The following is a 25,069-nucleotide window of genomic DNA, read 5'->3' on the forward strand; positions in this document are numbered from 1 at the left end:
TGGGGGAGAAAGCTGGTGTGGCCATCCTAATACACAAATCTCTTTCTTTTCATCTGATGAAAGAAATCGTAGACCCAGACAGTAGATATATCATCGTCATAGGAAAACTTAATGGAAGGGACATCACCCTGGGCAATATTTATGGACCAAACACACCCTCCTCAGATTTTTTTCAGGCTATCACCAATCTCTACATGGCTCATGGGAGTGGGGAATTCCTGTTAGTTGGGGATTTTAACTCGGTCCATGATCCTGCCTTGGACAGATCCTCTCTTCCCAAATCAACTACTTCATATCAGCGGGACACCTTTATTAGCCACTTATGCCACAATTTGAGTCTTTTAGATTACTGGCAGGTATTACATACAGACGAGAGGGACTATACCCATGTCTCGAAGGCACATCGTATGTTAAGAACATAACATACTGGGTCAGACCAAGGGTCCATCAAGCCCAGCATCCTGTTTCCAACAGGGGCCAATCCAGGCCATAAGAACCTGGCAAGTACCCAAAAACTAAGTCTATTCCATGCTACCGTTGCTAGTAATAGCGGTGGTTATTATCTAAGTCAACTTAATTAATAGCAGGTAATGGACTTCTCCTCCAAGAACTTATCCAATCCTTTTTTAAACACAGCTATACTAACTGCACTAACCACATCTTCTGGCAACAAATTCCAGAGTTTAATTGTGCATTGAGTGTAAAAGAACTTTCTCCGATTAGTTTTAAACGTGCCACATGCTAGCTTCATGGAATGCCCCCTAGTCTATTATCCGAAAGAGTAAAAAACCGATTCACATCTACCCGTTCTAGACCTCTCATGTTGTCCCGAATCGACTATGTTCTGGGCTCCACCACCTTGTTTCCTTCTGTTGCCTCGACTGGTATCGTGGAACTAGGGGTGTCAGATCATGCTTTACCCTGGGTGACCTTAAAACTGGGGGCAGAGGTTGGGAAAAGTAATTGGTGGAAGTTTCCTATCTTCTTAAAAGATGACCAGAAGTTTCAGGCCTTTTTGCTTAGTAAGTGGTATCAAATCCAAGAATCAAATGCTCAGCACAGAGATGATCCAGAATTATACTGGCAGACCAGCAAGGTAGTATTGAGGGGGGGAAGTCATCTCTTGTTTGAGATCTAGGAATAAGCTGCTGAATTCTGAAATTCTCACTTTAGATAACCAACTGAAACATGACCAAGCCCGTATACCCAATTCCACAAAGCACAATACCACACTACGCTTAGTTCTCTGCAAGCGCGCCTTCATCAGAGAGCTCTTAAATCCTTGCAATTTAAGGAATTCTTTAGATTTGGCAACAAATCTGGGAGGACTTTGGCCAACTTAATTCGACTGCATAGAAGTAAAACCCATATTGCGAAACTTGTTAATGCCCAGGGCAAATGCGCTACAGAAGGGGAAGCCGTCTGTGAAATCCTCAGAGAATTTTATACCACATTATATTCCGACGATAGAGCAGGGGGCTTAGAAGAAGAAACATCTTTCTTCAAACAGTTACAGCTCCCTACCCTCACTAATACTCAGTTGGACAGACTGAATGCCCCAATTGCTAGATTAGAAATAGTATCAGCCATAAAAAGGAGCAAATCTGGTAAAACACCTGGCCCAGATGGCTTTGCCTATGACTACTATAAGATTCTGGGGGACAAAGTGGTAGACACTCTACATTCCTTTCATCAGGGGGCTCTGGAACACAGCGCATTTCCTCCAGACTTTAACAAAGCATATCTCACTGTCCTTCCTAAGCCCAGTAAGGACCCAGTGTCACCCGCCTCATACCGGCCGATTTCATTGTTAAACTGCGACCTCAAGCTGTTAGAAAATAGCTTGGCAGCTAGATTTAGTTTGATTCTGCCCAGCCTTAATTCCTTAAACCAGGTTGGATTTGTAAAGGGTAGATCCTCCAGTTCCCATATCGCCAAACTACTAATGGCTATTGAGTATTGTCAGATGCATAAGGTTCCATCCATGCCGTAAGTTTAGACTCTGAAAAGGCCTTTGACAGGGTCTCCTGGGCTTACCAGATTTCAGTTTTGGGCTGCTATGGGTTTCATGGCACCTTATTGTCTTACTTATCATTGCTGTATCACTGCCCCACATCCCATATACTAGCGAATGGGCACATATCCCAAGCCTTCATTCCGCAGCGGAGGGTGAGACAAGGTTGACCCTTATCCCCCCTTGTTATACATCTTAGCCATAGATCCCCTGCTGCGCTCCATTTCCCAGGATGCAGAGATCTGTGGCCTAGCCTGTAAAACTCAAGTCTTCAAAATGGCGGCTTTCGCCGATGACATTCTTATTTTTCTTACGAACCCCCAACAGTCTCTCCCCGAAGTTCTCTCCCTACAATCGTTCTATGGTAGTTTTTCCAGACTCAAGATTAACACTGACAAGTCCGAGGCTTTGGAAGTTTATGGTGACTTGTCCTGGGGCACTTCCTTTCCTTTGAAGTGGGCTCAGGGGCCCATAAAATATCTGGGGGTTCTTATCTCTTAACGTGCCAGATACCATATACAATATAAATGTACAACCTTTGTTAAGGAAAATGTGTGCCCGTTTACATCAATGGCGGGAACTTCCTGTCTCTATGGTGAGGAGATTACATCTTCAAAATGGTGGAGCTCCCAAAGTGGCTCTACCTCCTTCAAATGTTACCACTCTGGCTTACCAATAAAGATCTTAGTACTATTAATGGAGAAATACGGAAATTTATATGGAGAGGGAGAAAGGCGCGTCTAGCCCTGAAATATCTGTTTGATACCTGGTCTGAAGGAGGGCTAAACTGCCCGAACCTCCAAAAATATAATTTAGTTTGTATGCTTCGGCATGTTAGGGACTGGCTCCAGGGTACAGAGTATTTTTCACCCACTACTTACATTCAGGGTTGGCTGGGCAATATGTCTCCTGCATCCCTGATTCAGTTGCGAGCACATTCCCTCCCTTCATCTGGTAAACATTATCTGTTGCCGGATGTGGGTCGGAAAGCCTGGTCACACTTATGCCAGATTCTAGGTTTTTCAAGGTCGGAGACTCCGCTACTCCCCATCTGTGGCAACCCTTTTTTCAAAACAGGACAGGGTAATTCGGTTTTCCAACTCTGGGCTAAGAGCAGACTTAGACTGCTTTCCCAAATGTTTATGCCTCATACTAATACACTGTATAGTTTTCAGGATCTCCAGGACAAATATCACCTCCCAAAAAGTTTTCTATGCTTATTTGCAATTAAGACATTACATCTCCCATCAGTGGCTTACAAAAAGCAGAGGCAACACGAAGGGAACAATTGGGGGTTGTTCTAGGGTTGGGAAAAGGCATGCGTCTTCCCTGTTCCATGTTTTCTAAACTACTAAAACCTTTGATGGCCACGCAAGGTACCCGGGCAATAGAAAGAAAATGGGAGGGGTTTCAGGACATGGCGATCAAAGGCGACCAAATCACAGAATTTCTTCTTAAATCCCTGCGAATTACAGAAAATGCCCAATTGAGAGAAATGCAGTTCAGATTTATTTGGAGATTATATATCACACCAGTTATTGCCCACAGGATGGCGATCTGCCAGTCCTCAATATGTCTTAAATGCCAGATAGAAGAAGGGGATTTTATTCATTGTTTTTGGAACTGCTCAAAGATTTCAGTACTTTGGACCTCCGTTCAGACTTTTTGTTCCATAATTTGTGGCTATTCTATACCACTGCTACCGGAGGTTTGGCTATTAGGATCCCATATGCTCCCAACTCCCAGTCTCTCTCAGCACAGCGCGATATTTATGGATAAAGCTGGGCTCGTGGCCAAACAATTGATCCTCCATAACTGGATTTCTGGGGAGACACCAAGCTTTCACCACTGGGTGCAAAAAATGATAAGATTAGCCACCTTTGAGCAAATGACAGCTAACTCGCAGTCAGAACGCAAGCAGACGGTAATGACCAAGATCTGGCTACCCTTTATATGCTACCGGAGGAGTCTTAATCCCGCCAGTTGCGGTTGCCGATATACACATTTCAGGTTGCATGACTAGAGGGGTTTAGACCTGGGAGATTAAACAGGGTTTCCAAGGAGCTGGCTTGCCAAGGTTGTAGAACCCCCCCATAACCCCCATTTTGCATTTATGTTCTACACCGTCACACTGACGCATAGCTCATTGTTATGCCATAGGGTATGGGAGCAGGGATGCCAGTGGCAAATGGTAGATTTAGGTACATTTACTGCTGGGGAAGGGGTGGGGAGACCATACCAGATATGATTGTTGCTTGTCCATGTGAAAATATATGATTGATACGCTTGAGGACAAGGCTGACACTGCTGTTAAGTCCATTTGTTCAGACCAATTATTATGTTTTTCTAAGCGTTGGGTAATGTTTAATACCATGTTCGTCATTGAATCTAGCAAAGATTATCATACCAAGGCTGCTTCTGTTTTCATGGCTTGTAATGGATGGTCTTTAACAAAAAATTTAACATACATATATATATATACAAAAAAAAAAAAAAAAAGCACTACATACTAAACTCCAAAAAAATTATAACTATCCATGTCACAAAATGTGCATACATTGCCATTGATGCTACAATCACCATCCTCTCTAAATTTGTCCAATTATATTTTAGGATTTTTAGACTTCAATTTAGTTAAAATTACGTTTCCTGGCATTTTCACAGTCATCTGACCAATGACCAGCAGGTATGAATATGACACTGTAAAATTTGGTTCGGTGCACCACAAGGATCAAGCAAGCTTTCAAGTATGCCTTGATATAAAAAAGGTTACGAAGCTCTGGTCTAAGGCACAGTACCCTAGTTTCCTGTGGTAGCTCAGATGTAGATTATAAAATTCTGATGTAAACTGGCAAACATTTCAATTTTTTATATTAAATTATTAAAATAGTTTTACACTATTAGTATAATTTATTTTATTGGGTGAAGAAATGGGATCTCAAGTATCAGTACCCAGAGACCTCAGAGATGGGGATCAGAAATGGGGTGAAGAGGAAGGGGGAGAAGTTTGAGAAGGAAAGAGGACTAGGGACAGGGAAGATTAGGAATCGGGAATGATGAAGTGGAGAGAGAGAGGGGGGGGGGGGGGGGGGGGAGTAGGTTCCAGGATCTGGGGAGAAAGGAGAGGTAGAAAGGAAGGTTCCAGGATCTGGGGAATAGAATCCAAGATTAAGGGAGGGAGGATTGAATTGTAGTGGGGTGAGGTGGGGTTAAGAGCTCCAATTCTGCTCCTCCTTGTATTCCCTCTCTAACATCCTACCCAATATAACAAACACTTAGCATCAATCCCTTCTCTCTCTCACACACATCCAAATATCCCCCCCTGCCTCTCCTCCCACCCTCCAATGATCTCCTCAAAATAATCCCCCTTTGCTCTGTCTGTGGCAAGCTCTCCTATTCCTTGCATGCTGCCTGGAGGGGAGGAGCTGGATCAGGAAACAGGAGGCTGTTCCCTGAAGAATGAGATTCAGCACAGCTGAAAAGCAGCAAATCTTCAGCCAGTTTGCTGCCCCTGGCATAGGTCTAGCTTGTCTACTAACAAATCCAGGCCTGGACTAAGTCAATACTTTCCTAATTACAATTTAGTTTAGAGGTAGCGAGTAACTTCCCTTCACATTAAGAGTCAAATCATTACTTTTCAAAATGATCTTTTTATTATTACTTGCCTTTCCAAACCTGAGCTCAAACGTGAGTTATATTCAGGTACAGGAGGTATTGTCCCACCCCAAAGGGCTTATAATCTAAAATGTGATTTTTTAAAACAATGCGTGTGCAAGTAGAGCTTATTAGCACTACTGCTGTTTTATAAACCTCGCATATACACGCATTAAGTACCAGTGCACGAATAACTTTGCTATTGTACAAAAGGGGTGGATTTGGGGCAGGGCCAATATTTATGAGTATAAATTGCGATTTTATAACCTGTGAATGCAGCATGCATAGGGCTGTTACTTGTGCATATTTACTTCTGCTCTTTATCTGGTGTAAGTCAGAATAAAAAAAACTCTTTACAGCCAAAAACTGACTGGGTGAGGGGTATGGGTAAATTGAGGGGTGTGCAGGCTGAAGAACCAGGGGTCTGGATGACCTAGAGATAGACTGAGCAAACTGGCAGACATTGCTAAAACTGGGAATTTCTTTCACACGTGCATTTTATAAAAAGTGCTCACTTGAGCATGTAAAAGCCATCAAGTCCTAAAGGAAACTACATGAACAACATTCCCCTGTAACGGTTTAAAATTAGGTGCACACATATGCATTTGATAAAATGCATGCCCACTTGTGGGGACAATATAAAAGTCTAGAATATATGGGCTTGCATTCATTTTAAAGTTACCGTCTAAAGATCTGATTTACTAAGAATTTTCTCCCATTCTGTGTCTATGGGAAAAATGCTTAGTAAGTCAGGCACTAACGGGATCATTTATCAAGCCGTGATATTTCATCTCATGAGAAAATATCATGGCGGAATCCCCGAGATAATTTTCTTGTGGTATTTTTCTAAGAGAAAAATATCAAGGACAGGGGGGGAGAAATTTTTTTTTACAATGGTGGCCCCTTCGCCTTAAAGGGCAATGCAGTTCAAACCCACCCCACCACCATGTAAAGTACACCTCCCTTCCATAGAATAGCATCCTTGGTGTCTAGTGGCCTCCCCCTTATATAGAAAATAGACCCTGGTGGTCTGGGGGGGGGCAGGATCCCTGAACCCCCCCCCCCCCCAATACATTAGAAGGCATCCCTTGTGGTCTAGTTGCAGCCTGGAGAGTCCCTAGCTCCAGGCCAGTCAACACCATTTTCTAAAATAGCTCAGACCAGCAATTGCTCCCATCATGCTCATCAACAACTGGAAGGATAGTTTCTTCCTAGAGATATACATTTGTTATAATATAGTATTTTTGTACAGATATGAAACTGGTGCAGCCAAAATACATAATAGACTTGGAAAACTTCTGGAAACTTTGTAGATCTCTGTATATCCCAGGTGCTGCAATTGCAACCTTGTTTCATTAGATAGAATGCATTGTCATTCTGTCTCGGAGATCTACGGCGAGATTGGCACTGCCTGGATAGCGAACCAGCTAGGTCTCAATTGACAGTAGGCAGACTTGCTCAGACTGGGACAAGAGCTAGGCTTCACTTTTATCAGTCTCTTTCCCCACAGGATGAGCTCTTGGGGTCTGTGGTCGGCGGGCGAGAGTCCCAAGGACAGCAGTCAGGCGATATCAGAACCAGGCCAAGGTCAGGACAGACGGAAGACATGCATCAGCATCCAAGTGATGGTCAGGGCAGGCAGAGATCAGGCAGTGTTAGTATCCAAAGACAAGATCAGTGTCCGAGAGGATGTCTGAGTAAGAGAGAAAGACGGGAGGCAGGAGGCTATGCCAGTAGCAGGGCAGAAGACAAGGCAAGGTGAGGCGATAAGCAGGACTGGAGACTAGGCAAAACGAGGAGCAAGACTGGAGAACCTATGCACACTCCAGGAAAAGCTCACAAGAGACCTGTTGCTGAGGTACCAGATGTAGACATGGGCTGGGTTTAAATCCCTGGCCCGTTCTGATGTCATGCCTAAGGAAGGTGCAGCAGTGGGGGAGGCATCCAGGAAGGCACGATGGTGGGGTCTCTCTTGTATGCAGGAAGTGCAGCATCGTGGGGCGAGTGGGACTGTCCCCATGGCTGGCGCTATGTTACACATTCCCAATCTTTGGCAGGAGGGAGGGAGTGCCAATCATTATGCAATGGCAACACTTAATAGCCAGATTCAGGGCCCCTCACTGCAGGGCTCTGGAAGGAGCCCTGATGCACAGCCCGTGGCCACAATGGTCATTACAATGACTGCACTAGGTGAGAATTGGGAGGGGATCTTATATAGTTGCAAACAGAGGCTCATGGCACAGACCTCAGGCCTGGATCTGACTAAGCTGGAAGCAAAAAGGAATAGAAGGAAGCTACTGACTTTTTTCTCCACCCAACCTGAAATGCACAATAAAAAAAAGATAAAATGTGTTGCACTATATGGTAATATGCTCTCCACAGGCAAGTTAACATTGGGTTCATTTAATGGAAACTTTAAAAATTCTTGTGAGTTCAATAAAAATGTGAACATAAAATTAAAGATTTCCAGAGAAATGAATGCTCATCTTTAGGGTTGCTTATTATTTTTGTATTTTGTAAAATTAAACGGTCCGCTGCAGTAAATTTGATAAGTTTACAGCTTTGTGCATTCATTGTCTGCTTGGAAGTGCCGATTACTTATACCCTTTGTGAAACTCAATTGTGGTGATAATCTTGTATCTGAAGCATTGGTCATCACTGTTGGCCACCAGAAGATATTTTCAGCACAGTCAACTATATTACAGATTTTCCTTGTAATCTTTGTTTTGTCTTTTTTTATTTTTAAACATTTTACTTTTTTTCTGGTTTTGTCTATACTTCAGATTTATTTATTAATTTTTGCTCTGTATGTCATCTTTTTTGTTTCTTTGTTTCAGTTTTGGACATTTTTTGCATTTTGTTTTCATATTTTTCACTTCCCCTCTCCAGCCTCTGATTTTTGGAGTAACCCCTGATCCACCATAGGCAGTGACTTTTCCAGACCGGAACCCACTGCAGGCCCTTTCTTGCAATCCAGGTTCTTCTCTTCTAGTCCAGACCTGTGGCTTGCAGCGGCTACTCTTTGAATCTCCTTGGCAACTTCTCCAGAGCCAGCAGCAGGCACTGGATGCTAATTATTAGGCACTCGGGTGAATTTTAGTAGAATCCATGCCTAGAATTGGATACAGGGAAAAATTCTCTTTCCACATCCAATCATCAAGGATTACTCTTGTCCCTCCAAGTTTGTAGTTATAGTCTACCTTATCTCAACATACAGTACATGAATGGTGATACAAAAGAAAAGTTGGGAAGTTGACTCTGCCTCTCTCTTTGCTCCTTTTAAATTTCCAGAGGAATATGAAGAGCTTTCTTTTTCCAGAGGAACTCAGAAAGCACATGGTCCACTTTCTTATAAAAATTATCTAGAAAACATAAGGGCAACATACTTAGTACAAAATATACCTGTAGTGTAATTGACATTTTCAAATAACCCGTGCACTTTAAACTACAAGGGCTCTTTTAGCAAACATACTTTTAGCAAATTTTCAAAGAAAAAAAATGGTTACTTTCTCTTTGAAAATTAGCACAAAGCATGTTAACTAAAGTATTTGCACTAAATTACAACACAAACCAGGAATAACAAGATACCACATGAAAAAATCAAATCATTTCACAGAAAAGTGAGTTACACAAATTTAACCTTGTTAATATTCAATACTTCTGGGCTATTTAAAAGTCCCACTGACAAAAAACTCAATATCCAAAATAACTGTGTGAATGAATATATTCAAAGAATATTTATCTCCAAGAGGAGCAAAGTGTAAAGGCTTCTTTTGCCCCAGTAAAAGACAAACATTGTTTCGGCCATACGACTGCTTCATGGGCCTCAGTAAATTATTGCATTGCCGTAAAGACCAAACTGGCCCTTTTCCCGAAGCAGGAATGAAACATTTACATTTACTACTCTCAAGAGACTTATTTGTTCACGTATTTTCAAGAAGTAAAAACTATTTTTGACAAAAGATTCTTGGCAGATTGTATTTAAATATAAATTCAAGAATGGCATGACATAGTCATGCGGATTTTATATGATGCCAACTTATATTAAAGGATGTTGAGTTGAATATTAACAAGGTTAGATCTGTGTGCCCCACTTTTCTATGAGATATGTACTTGCACTAAACATGCCTCCAGAAACGACTCCTCACAGACTTATCTAAAAGTACGGGCGTGTGCTTTTAGCAGACAGGCCTGTTTACCAAGTTAAACTGTTGTGAAAAATTGCCTTCCTCATATTGGAAACTGATCTTGCCAGGGGGTAGGGGGGGTGAAGGAAAAATCAAGAGAACTACATGCAGTCTGCATAATTTCTCTAAGGCAATGTTTTGGTTTTTTTATCTGTGGCAACACTGACAAAATAGGTCAAAACTCTTATATGCAGTATTAAATCAAAATAGAAAAAGTATAGGGAAATGTGTAATGGAGCATGTACTTCAGAAGCTACCAAGGTTTATTAGTGTTTTAAGAAGCAAGTCAGAACAGGCTAGACATGAGCAAGATTTTGAAGCTACTCCAGTTAATGTACAAACTACTCCCAATTAAAATGGGAGGTTTCTCTGCACCAAGCTACCCCAGCAGAAAACAAGTTTGTCTTGTTCTCGTCTTACTCAGGCATATGTACAAGTGTTGAAGACAGTAAATTGGCCAAGCGTTTTCCCCTTGATTTAAAAATGTCCTTAATAAATAAGAAAGCTTAGCTCTGATACTAATTATTACATGCAAACATTTAGATCTTTCCATCTTCTATAAGGTTAAAAATTTTAGGAAATAGATTATTGAAAAGGACTGACAACTAGATTTTACAAAAAAAAAACCCCCCCTTTAACAGTAATGTACTCTTAGCCAAATATGTCGTTACACCTGCAGGTAGTGCACCCTGTCACCACCTCAGTCTGGGAAAGTATCATTTTAGAATAAGGTCCTAAATTTATGTGAGGTCCATATTCAGTCACTGGCTGGACTGCAAAGTTATCCAGATAAACTTATCCAGCTAACTTAGAAGATATATGTAGTAGTGCAACCGCATTACTGAATACAGACTGTTATCTTAAAGACAGCCAGATAAATTTATCTAGCTAACTTTAGGACAGCTCTATGGAATGACTAGAGCTAACTGGATAACTTAGCAGCTAACCTAACTCCTCCCAGAAACAGCCTGGAACACCCCTAAGTTATCTGGCTAAATGTGAATATTTCCCTCCCTTTTCTGGCTAAAAAGTCAGCATTTAGCCAGATAATTTGTGAGTTATCTGGATAAATGCCTCTGAACATAGACTACATGTGTGTGGGAGTATAGATAGATAGCTACGTTACATATCAGATGAGGGCAGATAAAGACCAACTGGCCTATCTACTCTGCCCAGTTATTTGTGTCCACCCTTCAAGGATATATTCCAGTTGCCAGCCATCGAAACAAGTGCTTATAGGATATCATTCCTTATACAAGTCATTTTTTTGCAGGAAGAATTATTCTGTCAATTAGTAACATAACCCACATGGGAGGGGGCAATACTGGACCTCATGCTTACCACAGTGACAGTATCCCTGATGCTGAAGTGGACAATCATCTGGGAAGCAGTGATCATTGGATGGTGCGATTCAGTATTAGAGCGAAGGAGATGAAAGTTCATTCAAATGTGAGGGCTCTAGATGTTAGGAAAACTAACTGTTAAAATGCGAAAGTACCTCAAGAAGTCATCAACTGGATGAGAAAATCTAGAAGTAGCAGAAGAGCAGTGGGCAAAACTAAAAGGAAATAATATAAGGGCAACTAATTTTTGGGTTAGAAAAGTAAATGAAAGGAAAAAGCAGCTGCTATGTTTTCTAAAGGGAGAAAAGGTTAGTGTTCATAAACTACAATAGATTGCAGAAAGGAAGACAGGTGACAATATCTGGAAAAGTTAAGAGAAGCTGGAAAAGTAGTCAGGAATGCAAAAACTCAAATGGAAGAAAAAACAGCAAATACGGTAAAAACGGAGGAATAAGTCTATTTGTTAAGCAATTCCATTTTTTCCTCATCAGCTTTTAGATATACCTCCCCTTGAGCTCTAAGTCTCACAATGCCACTTCTGCACCTCCTATCATTAACATATCTTAAAAAAAAAATCTCTGTTCTATTTTCATCATGAAAGGGCCAAGAGCAGGACCGCATAAAACAAACACAAATGAGACTGGATGTGAGGCAGACTTCAATCTATTTTCAGGAAAGTGTGTTCATGAGGAGCTAACTAAACTTATAGTAGATAAGGTGATGGGGCCTGATGAGATACATGCAAAGATACTAAGAATTATAGAAGTTCTGGCAGCTCCGCTGGTTGACCTTTTCAAAGCTTCTTTAGAAATCGGGAACAGTTCCAGAGAATTGAAGATGGGCGGATGTGGCTCTCATATTCATAAAAGTAGAAGAGGCCAGGAACTACAGTCAGATTAGTCTGACCTCTGTAGAAAGCAGGTTAATGGAATTGCTGCTAAAACAGAGGATAAAGTAGTTTCTTGTACCCAATGGAGTGGGAGACCTGAGACAGCATGGTTTTACCAGAGGTAGATCTTGTCAGATGAATCTAACTTCTTTTATTGAGTGATCAGATTGTTGGATCAAGGGAGCATGTTGACTGTAGTGTAGTTGGATTTTAGTAAGGCCTTTGACACAGCTCCACATAGATGACTTATAAATAAACTGAGTGCTCTTGGTATGGACCCTGGACTGACTGCTTGGGTTTGAAACTGGCCAAGTAGGAGATGACAAAGGGCAGTGTGTAAATGGAGTTCATACCAATGAGATGGATGTTATTACCAGTGTGCCTCAGGAATCAGTGCTTGGATTGGTTCTTTTCAACAATTTCATCAACCATATTGTGGAAGGATTATTGGGAAAGGCTGCTCTTTCTGCAGATGATACGAAAATCTGCAACCAGGAACATGTAGAAAATATTTATTTATTTAACAGCTTTTATATACAGACGCACGTTGGGAACATCTCATCGGTTAACAAAATATGAGGAGGGATCTAAAAAAGCTTTATGCATAATCTAGGATTTGGCAGCTAGGATTTAATGCTAAAAAAATAAAAGGAAACGTTATGCATTTAAACCCAAGAGAGGTACAATATTTGGGTGAAATTCTCCTCTTAAGCACAAAAGCAGAGTGGGATCTGGGGGTGATTATATCTGATGATCTTAAGGTGGCCAAACAGATGATTGGCTGCATGGGGGAGGCATGGTCAGCAGAAAAAGGGAAGTGATATTGCCCCTGTATAGGTCTCTGTTGAGACTATTTGGAATATTCTGTACAATTTTGGTGACTGTACCTTCAAAAGGTTATAAACCATTTGGAGTCTGTCCAGATGGTGGCTACTAAAATGGGTCAGTAGTCTCCTTCTAAAAGCATGTAGGAACAGACTTAAAGATCTAATCCTGTTTACTCTAGAGGAAAAGTGAGATATGATACATTTAAATATCTCCAAGGTTTCCATGCAGAGGAAGCAGGCCGCTAAGAAAAGGAGGCTCTAGCATGAGAGCTCATAGGATGAGGATGAAAGGGAATAGATTCTGGAGTAATCTTAGGAAATATTTCTTTACAGAGAAGGTAATGGATGCATGTAAAAGCCTCCCACTGGAAGTGGTGGAAAAAAAAAACCAGTACCTGCATTCAAGAAAGTATGGGAAAAACACAGATGATCTCTGAGGGAGTAATGGGAATTGTACAGCCACATTAGTTGGATGGTTAAGCAGACTAGATGGGCCATACGGTCTTTTGCTGCCTTCATGGGTTTTCTATTAGCCTGGGTAGACACATTTACAAGCACCCCAAACTTATTTCATTTCATGAAATGTATTAATCGCTTCACACAAAAAGGCCAAAGCGATGCACAATAAAACATTCATAAAATGGTAAAACACACACACAAAACTAAAACAAAACTACATACCGTATTTTTCGCTCCATAAGATGCACTTTTTTCCCCTCAAAAGTGGGGGGAAAATGTCTGTGCGTCTTATGGTGCAATTATTTAAAAAAAAAAAAAAAAACCCAACTAAAAATCTAACTACAATCCCCCACCCTCCTGACCCCAAGACCTGCCAAGAGTCCCTGGTGGTCCAGAGGGGGTCCGGGAGCGATCTCCTGCACTTGGGCCGTCGGCTGCCAGTAATCAAAATGGCGCCGACGGCCCTTTGCCCTTACTATGTCACAGGGGTTACCGGTGCCATTGGTCGGCCCCTGTGACATAGTAAGGGCAAAGGGCCGTCGGCGCCATTTTGATTACTGGCAGCCGACGGCCCAAGTGCAGGAGATTGCTCCCGGACCCCCGCTGGACCACCAGGGACTCTTGGCAGGTCTTGGGGTGGGGGGTGAGGGATTGTTAATTAATTTAAAGGGTTGGGATCAGGGTTTGGTTTTTTATTTGGGGGGGGGGGGTGTTCCCACAGAAAGAGAAAGATAAGAATGTTTTCTGATCTGGGGAGTGGACCGAAATAGCCCTCCCCAGGCCCGAAAACAAAATGGGGACAAAAAAAATGTTATGCACTCCCCTAATTTGCTCCATAAGACACACAGACGCCCGGGGGCAGAGCTGGTTTAGCACACACATTTTTTTTTTTTTTTTTTAATTTTCCCCCTCTGAATCCTAGGTGCGTCTTATGGTCAGGTGCATCTTATGGAGAGAAAAATACAGTACATACGTACATTCAATTCCCAGCCCCTACCCCACCCTCTTTGACCACCAAACTTTGTAATAATCTAGCTGCCAAAACTTGTGAGGCTGTTAACTGAACATCCAGCCTCCAATTTCCCATGCCGTTGTTGGATGGTACCCAGCCACCACCAACCTGCTGGCACCAATTCAATTGTTTTTGGGGAGTTATAGCCTATTGATACCAACTCACCTAATCTATGGCTTGCACAGAGTCACTAGGTTATTATGTTTCCTTTATCAGACCTTGTTTTCTCCTTGCTAACAGAACTCAGCCATCAAAAATCTGCCTAACCCAATTGCTATAATCTATTGAAGTTTATTCAATACTTGCATGTTTCTATTGTACCACCCACTTCTCTCTCTTTTCCCCTGTGAGTGCATTTGAGGGTCTCAGGTCTTTCATTGTGGAGTGTATGTTGCAGGCCCCATATCATTTTGTAACTTTTCTCTGAACTGCTTTCATCTTCTTGATGTCCATTATGAAGGCATGACTTCCAGAAGCAACATACCTCATAAGATGGGGGTTTCACAGGTTCCTATACAAGGATAGTATTATGTTTCTTATTCTTGCTGATACCCGTACTTATATTTCTTAAAGGATGTTAAGAATTAAAAACATTGTAATGACCAGATTACAAACACTTTGATATCAAAAAATGTATTCCAAGAAATATAAAACACCAAAATGAGAATCTGTTCCATTATTTAACTGCTGATTTGTCAAAAGCTGAACTTGAAAAGTTGTCAGCAAGGACAGAAGATAAGAGAACAGTAAAAGTGCTTGATGTATCATCTTTTCTAGTTCCTGCATATTTCTTTCAGCACTGCCTGACTTTGGATTTATAATGTAGTATTACGTCTTTTAATAGAATACTTTCACTGTAAAGGTTTTGAGTTTCTTCTCTTGATGTGTAAATGATCCTGTGTGTAAAAAGTTACAATGTATATTAACTCTACTTGCTCTTTTCCTTGCTTACCTCAATAGAGACAACCAATTGACATTTGCTGGCTGGATTGCTGGTTTTGTATTCAGATCTCTTTCGTTGCTATTTCAATTTCTTCTTTATCATTTTCACAGATTATAGCTTGCAAAATACTACTTTTACACATCACAAAGACATTCTATGCCAAGTTCTTCTTCTTGTCTTGTGGCTTGGATTAGTATTACTCAGCTCCCTGTGTATAATTGATGTGGGAAAAGCTGAAAACAGAAGTACGGAATGTGGAAATTAAGCTATCTTGTAAGTGTGCAAACCCTCCAAAATAAATAAGAAGGAAATAGGACTTAAAAAAATACACATATACTTTTCTCAGAAAAGTGATATTTGCCCTCCTAAAAGGAGGATGCTTCTAAACCTATTTCCCTAAAACAAAAACTATACTTGAACTACAATAAAACTTTACTTCTCAGCCTATACTTAATTATTTTCATCACCAACTGGGTACCAAAATCACCAGTTTTCTTGCAATTTAAATAAACGACTAAGAAATACCCTAATTATTTTATTTTGATGCATTATATAAAATGTTCTAATATAATTAACAGCATCGCCAATGCTTCAACCAATTACTTTAAAACATAAAAACACAACCAAGTTGCAACAAATAACCTTACAAAAACCCTAAGAATATTAATAAACTAAAATGTGTTTTAAGATCATGAGAGGTCTTGAACGAGTAGATGTGACTCGGTTATTTACACTTTCGAATAATAGAAGGACTAGGGGGCATTCCATGAAGTTAGCAAGTAGCACATTTAAGACTAATCAGAGAAAATTCTTTTTCACTCAATGCACAATTAAGCTCTGGAATTTGTTGCCAGAGGATGTGGTTAGTGCAGTTAGTGTAGCTGGGTTTAAAAAAAGGTTTGGATAAGTTCTTGGAGGAGAAGTCCATTAATGGCTTTTAATCAATTATACTTAGGGAATAGCCACTGCTATTAATTGCAGCAGTAGCATGGGTTCTTCTTGGTGTTTGGGTAATTGCCAGGTTCTTGTGGCCTGGTTTTGGCCTCTGTTGGAAACAGGATGCTGGGCTTGATGGACCCTTGGTCTGACCCAGCATGGCAATTTCTTATGTTCTTATGTACGTATGCTACACCAGATCCCTGCAGTAAAACCCTCACGCAATCATTAAAGCCAAGAGCAGCATAAAATCCAAAAGGCCCCGAAGGTTCTCCCTTGAAAACAGAATCAAAAGGCTCAACAGTTTAAGAAATGCAATCGCAAATTAACTTCCTCCCAAATATAAACTTTATATGTAACATTTCCCCAGGTACAAAAATGAGAAACAGGAAATGAACTTCTTCAGGGCAAGGAGTATCACTGACATACTGCGAAGAGCCCGGGGAGCAAGGCCTGCTTCTCCCAGGAGACGAATAAAAAGGGGGGGGGGGGGTGTTCTTTCACTGTAGCCTCCGTGATTTTGCGGAGAAACTAGGCCCGGCCAGCAAAATCAGCAGCGCGCCAGTAGAGGGGCCTTCCTCTCAACTAGGCGGACGAGGAAACCCAACCCCCCCTCCACCAGCCAGCCAGCGAGCGCACACTCGACCAGGAAGAAAAGGGGCCTCCCTGAGCCGCTCTGCAAACTTACCGTAAAGACGTTCCTGTAATCTTGACTCTGCCTCAAGAAGGGAGGGAGGCAGGCACCCACCCGCCGATCCCGCTGCCCAACTCCCCGGTACTCAGCCTGCCTCACTACCGAAGAACCTGAGCGGCGACTCACGGCCAAACCGAACCAGGCCCCGCCTCCTACGCCTGCGTGAATCACTTAGCGCAGCGTTGTAGCTGCTGGGAGACGTAGTGTTCGGCCGCAGGAGGATGGGGGCGAGTGCAAGAGAGTCAAGGAGGGGATGGATCACCTACAGTAACGGAAGTCCATGCGGCCATGTGTTGGGGGGGTTTTTTCGGCTTTTTCTCTCCAGGGGTTCTTGTTAATGACGCAGCTGCTGTCTTTTTTTCAGTCTGGGGTTTATGTGGCTGGAGGTTGATCTACTGTTGCTGTTTGCTATTTGCTATTATTTCTCCCTTCCTGGAGTGGTCTGGGAATGTTTTGCGCAGACTCTAGGAATAAAACTTCCATGTAAGCGAGGATATGTTGGAAACGATCATAATCTTTTTTTTTTCACTTTATCAAGTTTGTAAGTAATTTATTCAAAAATACTTTATGTATAGTAAATTGGAAAAGACTACTATGACTTACAATTACCAAACAGTTGATGAAGTCGAGGATTTACCCCATTACATCAGAGACAGATTTAGGATTTTGCCACTCCTAGGCACTGTTGCTGCTGCCCCCTCCCATCCCCCAACTCTCCAGTAATCTTAGACAGGTATAGCCCCACAGTTTGCTGTGGCAGTTTAAAGGTAGATGCAGTGGCAAAAATTGGGGAATTCTGAAGCACATTGGTAAACATTGCTATCTTTTATGTTTTGTTATAAAAATTAAGTAATTTTCCAACCTTGCTTGTGTCTATATAACTTTTTTATTGAGTGAGTGTAAAGGAGTGCCCCCCCCCCCCCCCCCGTTCTCCCCAATACTGACAAGGCGGCAAAGAAAGAGGTGAGCATTAGTGGTCGCAGCCATCTGCGACCGACGGGTGTAACATAGTGTAGCTGGGTTCAAAAAAGGTTTGGGTAAGTTCTTGGAAGAGAAGTCCATTAACTGCTATTAATCAAGTTTACTTAGGGAATTATTTGCAGCAGCAGCATGGGATCTTCTTGGTGTTTGGATAATTGCCAGGTTCTTGTGGCCTGGTTTGGCCTCTGTTGGAAACAGGATGCTGGGCTTGATGGACCCTTGGTCTGACCCAGCATGGCAATTTCTTATGTTCTTTTAACTTTGTTTGGGACCAGGCATTAAACCCCACAGAGGGAGAGGAGCTTTGGGGGCAGGATCTTGCTGGTCAGGATAAGAAGCGGAGGCCCCAATATCTCCAGGAGAAGCCAGTTCCTGAATCCTCTCTGGCAGAAGATAATGGTGAGAGTACACTACTGGAAGGTAAGCAGTCTGCTATTATGTATGCTGATTGATGTAAATTTTATTTATTTATTTATTTATTTATTTATTTAGAGCTTTTCTATATCGGCATTCATGATACAATCACATTATGCTGGTTTACAGTTAATAGGGGGTGTAAAAGGTCTTGAACATTAAACAAGTGAAGAGGAGCAAAAAAGTTACAATAAAACAAGGGTGCTAGAACTCGGGGAAGAAGAAGAAGACAAAGCTAGAGTAACTTAACAGTAGGATGAGCAATTATTTACATTGTGCTGAAAGTCGATCAATAGTTATTGCAGAGCTTCAGTTAGGTTCGGGAAAGACTTGTTTAAACAGCCAAGTCTTAAGCCTTTTTCTGAATGTTAGTAAGCATGGTTCCTGTCTGAGATCAGGGGGATGGCATTCCATATAGAAGGTCCCGCTGTAGAGAAGGCCCGGTCTCTGAATGCTAGGTGATGTGTAGATTTGGTTTGGGGGACATGCAGTGATCCTCTGTAGGCTTCTCTGATGGGTCTGGAGGAGGTATGTCTGAGCGGGATTTGAAGATTAAGAGGGGCTTGATTATGGATGGATTTATGGATGATGGTAATGGACTTGTGAAGAATTCTGAAATGTATTGGCAGCCAGTGTAAATTTTTAAGGATGGGAGAGATGTGGTCTCTTCTTCTAGTGTTTGTCAGGATTCTGGCTGTCACGTTTTGGAGCATCTGAAGAGGTTTGATGGAGGAGGAAGGGAGACCTAGCAAGGTAGAGTTACAATAGTCTATCTTGGAGAAAATTATGGCTTGGAGGACAGTTTTGAAGTCTTGAAAGTGAAGGAGTGGACTCATTAACAAAACATTAAACTGGTTTGAATCATATCTAAACAACAGATACTTCCAAGCACAAATCAAAAATACACTTTCAGACAAAATTAAATTAACAGGTGTCCCACATTGATCAGCCCTGTCCGCAACACTCTTCAACATTTACCTACTGCCAATCTGTCACCTTCTAGCAGGACTAGGAATCACACATTACTTATATGCAGACGTTATTCAACTACTGTTACCCATAGTAAACTCCATCGAGGAAACAATGCAATAGCTAACATGTACCTTGAAATAATCAAACAGCTCCCAAATCAGATGGAATTAGTAATAAACATCGACAAAACTGAATTCTTACACCTCGAACGAAAAAACACTCGCCCAACACAAACTACAATCAAAATAAAAAATATGCAAGACGTGGAACTAGCAAGAAAAGTACGGAATCTTGGGGTTATAGTGGGCCCTGAGCTATGCATGAAACAGCACATATCTCAGAAAATAAAAGAAGGATATGGTAAACTAATGACTCTTAGAAGACTGAAACCCCTCTTAACACTAAACAACTTCCGCACAATCCTACAGGCACTGATATTCGCAAGCACAGACTATTGTAATGCACTATTACTAGGGCAACCACAATCTACACTTAGGCCGCTGCAAATACTACAAAACTCTGCTGCAAGAATTTTAACTGGCAAAAAAAGAAGGGACCACATAACTGGAACACTTGCTGAACTACATTGACTCCCAATCGAACAAAGAATACAATACAAAGTTCTATGTATAATTCATAAGCTAATACATGAGGAAAAAGCCGACTGGCTTAACACAGCACTGCGCGTACATATCCCTCACAGAAACCTAAGATCTGCGAATAAGGCTCTACTTACTGTCCCCTCAGTCAAATCAGCCCGGCTCACTCAAGTTAGGGAAAGAGCACTGTCACTGGCTGGCCCCGTACTATGGAACACCATGCCTCTCGAATTAAGGCTCCAGAGAAATCTGAAAATCTTTAAATCTAACCTGAAAACCTGGCTCTATAAACAAGCTTTCGATAAAGACAAAGTGAAGGAGAAAAACAATTGATTAAGATGGACGCACCGAACAAACTCACAGTAATGTTAATTTTGTACCGTTGATAAATTGTCATACCAAACTGATTAGCTTACTTAAACATATAGCTTATTGCACTTTATTGTTACCGAACTAGGATGGCACATTTTCAAGTTGTAACCTATACCACCCATAGTTGTTATCGTGCCTATATGTAAACCGTTGTGATGGTTCTCCAACTTAACGATGGTATAGAAGAGTTTTTAAATAAATAAATCTTTTTAGTACCTGCAGTTTGTAAAAGCAGTCTTTGGTTGTGTGGTTGATGAATGTTTTTAAGTTCAGGCGGTTGTCTATTAATACTCCTAGGTCTCTCGCTTGGGTGACGAATATATTAGATGGTGCACTTTGTGTGGTATTACTGTTTTCCGGGGAGATGAGGAGGAGTTCAGTCTTAGCTGAATTTAGTATTAGGTTTACACTAGCGAGGAGACGGTTAATCTCTCAGAGGCAATTTTCCCAATGCTCGAGTGTTTTGGTAATGGATTCTTTGGGGATCAAAATTTGCACATCGTCGGCATATAGGAAGTGTTTTAGTTTAAGGTTGGTTAACAGCTGGCATAGTGGAAGAAGGTAAATGTTGAAAAGAGTGGGGGATAGGGAGGAGCCTTGAGGAACTCCTAGTGAGGAGTTGTATCAGGGGGATTCTTTATTGTTGATTCTGACCTTGTAACTTCTGTTACTGAGGAATGTTTTGAACCATGTAAATGCAGTTCCTGTTATTCCAACGTCCGACAGCTGGTTGAGGAGGATGGAATGGTTTACAGTATCAAAAGCCGCCTAAAGGTCAAGTAGAATCAGTAAAAAGGATTGTCTTTTGTCCAGGCCCATGATGAGGTGGTGTGTCAGAGATATGAGTAGGGTTTCGGTGCTTAAAGCCTTGTGGAACCCATATTGGGTGGGGTACAGTATTTGTGATCTTAATCGGAAAGTTGCGAGTTGACAAATTTTTCCATAATCTTGGCTATAAAAGGAAGATTGGAAATAGGGCGGAAGTTATTGGGATCTTTTGGCTCCAAATTTGGTTTATTTAGGAGAGGCTTAAGAGAGGCCAGTTTAAGGTCGTCTGGAAACATTCCCCAAGATAGTGAACAGTTTATGATATCAGCCAAGGGTTTGGAAATGGTGTCAGGTATTAGCAGGAGAAGTTTAGCTGGGATTTGGTCGAAGGGATGGGAGGTAGGTTTCATTTTCTTTAGTAGCGATTGGATCTCTAAAGTAGTGGTGGGTTCAAATGATTCAAGTGAGATTCTTTTGTCTAGTAGATGATAAGAGCTAGTAGGAGAGGTGGGGCTAGGGGGCAAGCATGTTAGGAGGTTGGAGATTTTGCTTTGGAAGAAGAGAGCCAGTTCTTCAGCTTTGGATTGAGCTTGGTCGTTAGGGATAGCTGGTGCGTTAGCTTGTGTTAGTTCGGATACATAAGAAAATAGTGCTTTAGCATCGTAGATAAGGTCTTGAATCTTGTGAGCTTAGAAATCCTTTTTTGATCTCAAGGTAGAGCTCCCATAGTGGTGGAGAGCGCGTTTGTAGGTGGATAGTGTGCTGGGGCACGGGGATTTGCGCGATTTGCTCTCTTTTTGTCTGAGGCTTTGTTTGAGTTTTCGGAGTTGTTTGGTGAACCACGGTTGTCTTTTAAGGGAGTTGAGGTTAAGTTTTTTTTTGTTTCTAGAGGGCATAGTCTCTGTGATGCTGCTCCAGGATAGGAGGGCTGAATTAGGATTTGAGAGGTCTATGCGCGGGAGTTCTTTAGCCAGGTGGTTGCTGAGGTCATCTGAAGAGCAGGATCTTCTGTAGAGGAAAGAGGATTGAATGGGGGGTGTGTTACGGGATTCTGTCATATTGAAGGTGGCAGATATTAATGCATGATCCGACCAAGGGACCTGTGTGCATAAAGGGGGGGATGAGTGCTTGATGCCAGAGTTTATGAAGATAAGGTCCAGAGTGTGGCCAGCTTTGTGGGTAGGCTTAGTAATGATCTGTTTGAAGCCCATAGCTGAGAGGGTGGAGAGAAAGGCCTCACAGTTGGTTGTGAGTGTAGTGTTGTCGACATGAAGGTTGAAATCTCCAAGGATTATAGCAGGGGAGTCCAGATTCATGTGTTTTGCTATGAATTCTATGATGGGAGAGGGATCAGATTCAAGAAGTCCCAGCGGGGTGTAAACAAGGAGGATTTGGAGTTCATCTGTTTTGAAGAGGCCAATTTCTAGTTTTGCGGACCGATTTTGTTGGGGAGTTTGGGGAATCTCAGTTTCTCTTTTGGCTGCTAGAAAAATGCCCCCACCCCTTTTCTTATGTTGGGGGAGGGAGAAGAAGTCGTAAAGCTGTGTGGGGAATTGATTTATTAATGCTGTATCTGTTGGTTTAAGCCAAGTTTCTGTTATGGCGCAGATGTCCGGTTTTGAGTCTAAGAGATTAGTTGTTTAGGATCAGTGATTTCTTAGTGAGGGATTGTGCATTGAATAGTGTCAGGGAGAACAGTGCGAGGAAGAAAGGCTGGAGTCTGTGTGTCTATGCCTCCAGCCTAAGAAAATTACTCAGCTATCCCACAGTGAGAAAAAGGGATTTTAAGTATCAGTAAAGGGCAAGATCTCATGGAGGAGGACTAGGAATGGGGTGAAGTCAAAGTGAAAGGATAGGGGGGAGAGGTAGAAAGGTTGGGATGGGGAAGATTGTGGAAAAAGGGAAAATCAGGGATGGAATAAAAGGAGGGGAAGGGAGAGGAAGGTTCTGGGATTGAGAAAGGGGAGAAGGAAAATGATATATTGGGTGGGTTCCAGGATCTGGAGAGAAGGGAGAGGAAGGAATGGAGTTTTAGGATCTGGGGAATAGAAGTTTGGGAGAAGGAGGAGAGCGGAAGGAAAGAAGAAGGTGTCTGTACTGCGCTCTGATCCTGCTCCCTCTCGCATCTCCTCTCTAACCTCTCAATATGACACACATGTACGAGCACCAATCCCTTATCTCTCTTATACACAATGCGCCCTCCCCTCCCAGCTGATCCACTCTTATCCCCTGGCCTCTCTTCTTGGTCCCCAATGATCCCCATTCAGCTCCTCCTAACCTGACTAAAATGATTCCCCTTTGCTCTGTATGCTCCAGGATCACTCCTCTCCCATCCTGTTCCCAGCATGCTGCCTAGGAGGGGAGGAACTGGATCAGGAAGAAGAGAGCATTTCTCTGCTGAGTGAGAAGGCAGTAAATCTTCAGCTAGCCTGCTGCCTCTCCCAGATTTTTGCCTCTCTAGGCATAGGCCTAGTGTGCCTATTGACAAATCCAGGCCTGTATAACATTCAGTGACTTTTCTTGCTTTTCTTAGGGATGGCAATAAACAAAACAGATGTATTTTAGATCCAGGGCCACCTGGTGGTAGCACTAGATCAATGAGTCAGAATTCAGTTCCCCTCAAGGGGAACCAATTTGAACTAAAATTCAAAGTAAACCAGCAAACATGCTTGCAAATAAAAAATGAAATGCAGTGCAGTGCACAGGATAGAATCAAATAGAAAATGAAATCCAGAGGGACTGAGGGTGTACAGAACACACTATTCAGTGCCCACTGGCTGGCATTGTCGATCAAGTCAGTAGACATCATGATGTAGTGCTTTGAGACAGGAGCCAACCATCACCTGGAACAGGACCTCACAGTCCAAGGATGTCTTCCCATCCATTTGCTGCCTCCTGGTCTTGTAGATGTCCATTTTCCCCTATGAGGAAAGGCTAAAGAGTTTAGGGCTGTTCAGTTTAGAAAAGAGATGGCTGAGGGGGGATATGATAGAGATCTAAAAAGTCATGAAAGCTGTTTGTAGTGTATTTGGGCCTGCTGCAGCCACAGGAATAGTTTAGAAATACAATAAGACTGGACCAACTTAGTTACGGTGCAGGTATTTATTTACAGTGCTTCAAAGATACAAGAATCAAAATAGTAGCTCACTTTGCATCAGGCCCAACTAACAGGTAAATGTCCACTGTCTGAGTGTATTGTGAGGTCCTACCAGCTCCCTGGGGCCTTCTCAAGTTCTCTAGGCCTGGGCTGTTATGACAGGGTGAAGGGATTTAAAAGCTTGAACCAGGCTCCTTAAGGTAGAATGGGGGCTGGTTGTCAGTACACTCATCTCATACCCTCCCCTCCACATCAGCCATGTCCAGTCGAGCGTCCAGACATGTCCGGGACATACCCCAACTCTGTCTCAATTGCCCCCTCCAGCTGTATTGTCCCCAATACCCTTGAGTTATCTCCGTAAGGTTGCAAAATGGTGATAATTTCGACCCAGGACTACTGGGTACGGGAGCTCGGAGAGGACAGCCGCTTCTAACATGGCTTGTCTTGTGGCAGTCATCAAGAGGACATGGATAGTTGAAAACTTTTGTTTGTCCCCATGTATACACATTATTGTCTCTATGTTCTTATCGTTAATATGTCCTTGAAAGAGTAAATCCTGGTGAACAAGCATTTTGCTGCAGCTGGAATCTACCCAGGCCTGGGTAGAGGATCCTTCCAGTTCCACCTGGATTATAAAGTCCTTAATTCATGCACATGGGACACCCACAAAACTGCAGCTTTTGGAGTTTTGACAACTTGTGATCTCAGGTGTTTCCCATGTTTCATTAACATTCTGGGGCTCCATCTCCGTTCTTTGCTCCTTTTCACGTTGTTCTGCTACCTTACATTCGAACTCCAGGTCCTCAAGCCAAGGACATTCTTCCTTTGAATGATCTTCTGTTTTACAGAAAGCACACTCCCATAGGGTTGGTTGAGTTTCTGCCCTACTTGGTTCATTTAAAGACTCT

The 25,069-nt window shown here is 42.2% G+C and overlaps 1 protein-coding gene and 1 long non-coding RNA gene across 10 annotated transcripts in view; one reads left to right on the forward strand and one right to left on the reverse strand.

Moving 5' to 3' along the window:
- GAPVD1 (GTPase activating protein and VPS9 domains 1) overlaps positions 1–17,095 on the reverse strand; it is a 223,688-nt gene extending 206,593 nt beyond the window's left edge. For 4 of the 7 annotated variants that reach the window (XM_029610986.1, XM_029610985.1, XM_029610984.1 and 1 more), the window contains exons 1-2: positions 16,953–17,090; positions 15,338–15,561 (exon numbers count right to left, since the gene is read on the reverse strand). The gene's annotated coding sequence lies outside the window, so the exon portion shown is untranslated. Of the gene's footprint in view, positions 1–15,337; positions 15,562–16,952 lie in introns of all 7 variants that reach the window. The other 3 variants (XM_029610988.1, XM_029610989.1, XM_029610983.1) reach the window with 3 other exon arrangements.
- A 65-nt stretch (positions 17,096–17,160) lies between these two features.
- LOC115096417 overlaps positions 17,161–25,069 on the forward strand; it is a 50,368-nt gene continuing 42,459 nt past the window's right edge. Inside the window, exons 1-2 of one of the 3 annotated variants that reach the window (XR_003858065.1) lie at positions 17,161–17,499; positions 18,215–18,359. This is a non-coding gene — a long non-coding RNA (uncharacterized LOC115096417). The remainder of the gene's footprint in view (positions 17,500–18,214; positions 18,360–25,069) is intronic. The other 2 variants (XR_003858064.1, XR_003858066.1) reach the window with 2 other exon arrangements.

The sequence above is a fragment of the Rhinatrema bivittatum genome, chromosome 8 (genome assembly GCF_901001135.1).
Source record: "Rhinatrema bivittatum chromosome 8, aRhiBiv1.1, whole genome shotgun sequence".
Taxonomy (NCBI): domain Eukaryota; kingdom Metazoa; phylum Chordata; class Amphibia; order Gymnophiona; family Rhinatrematidae; genus Rhinatrema; species Rhinatrema bivittatum.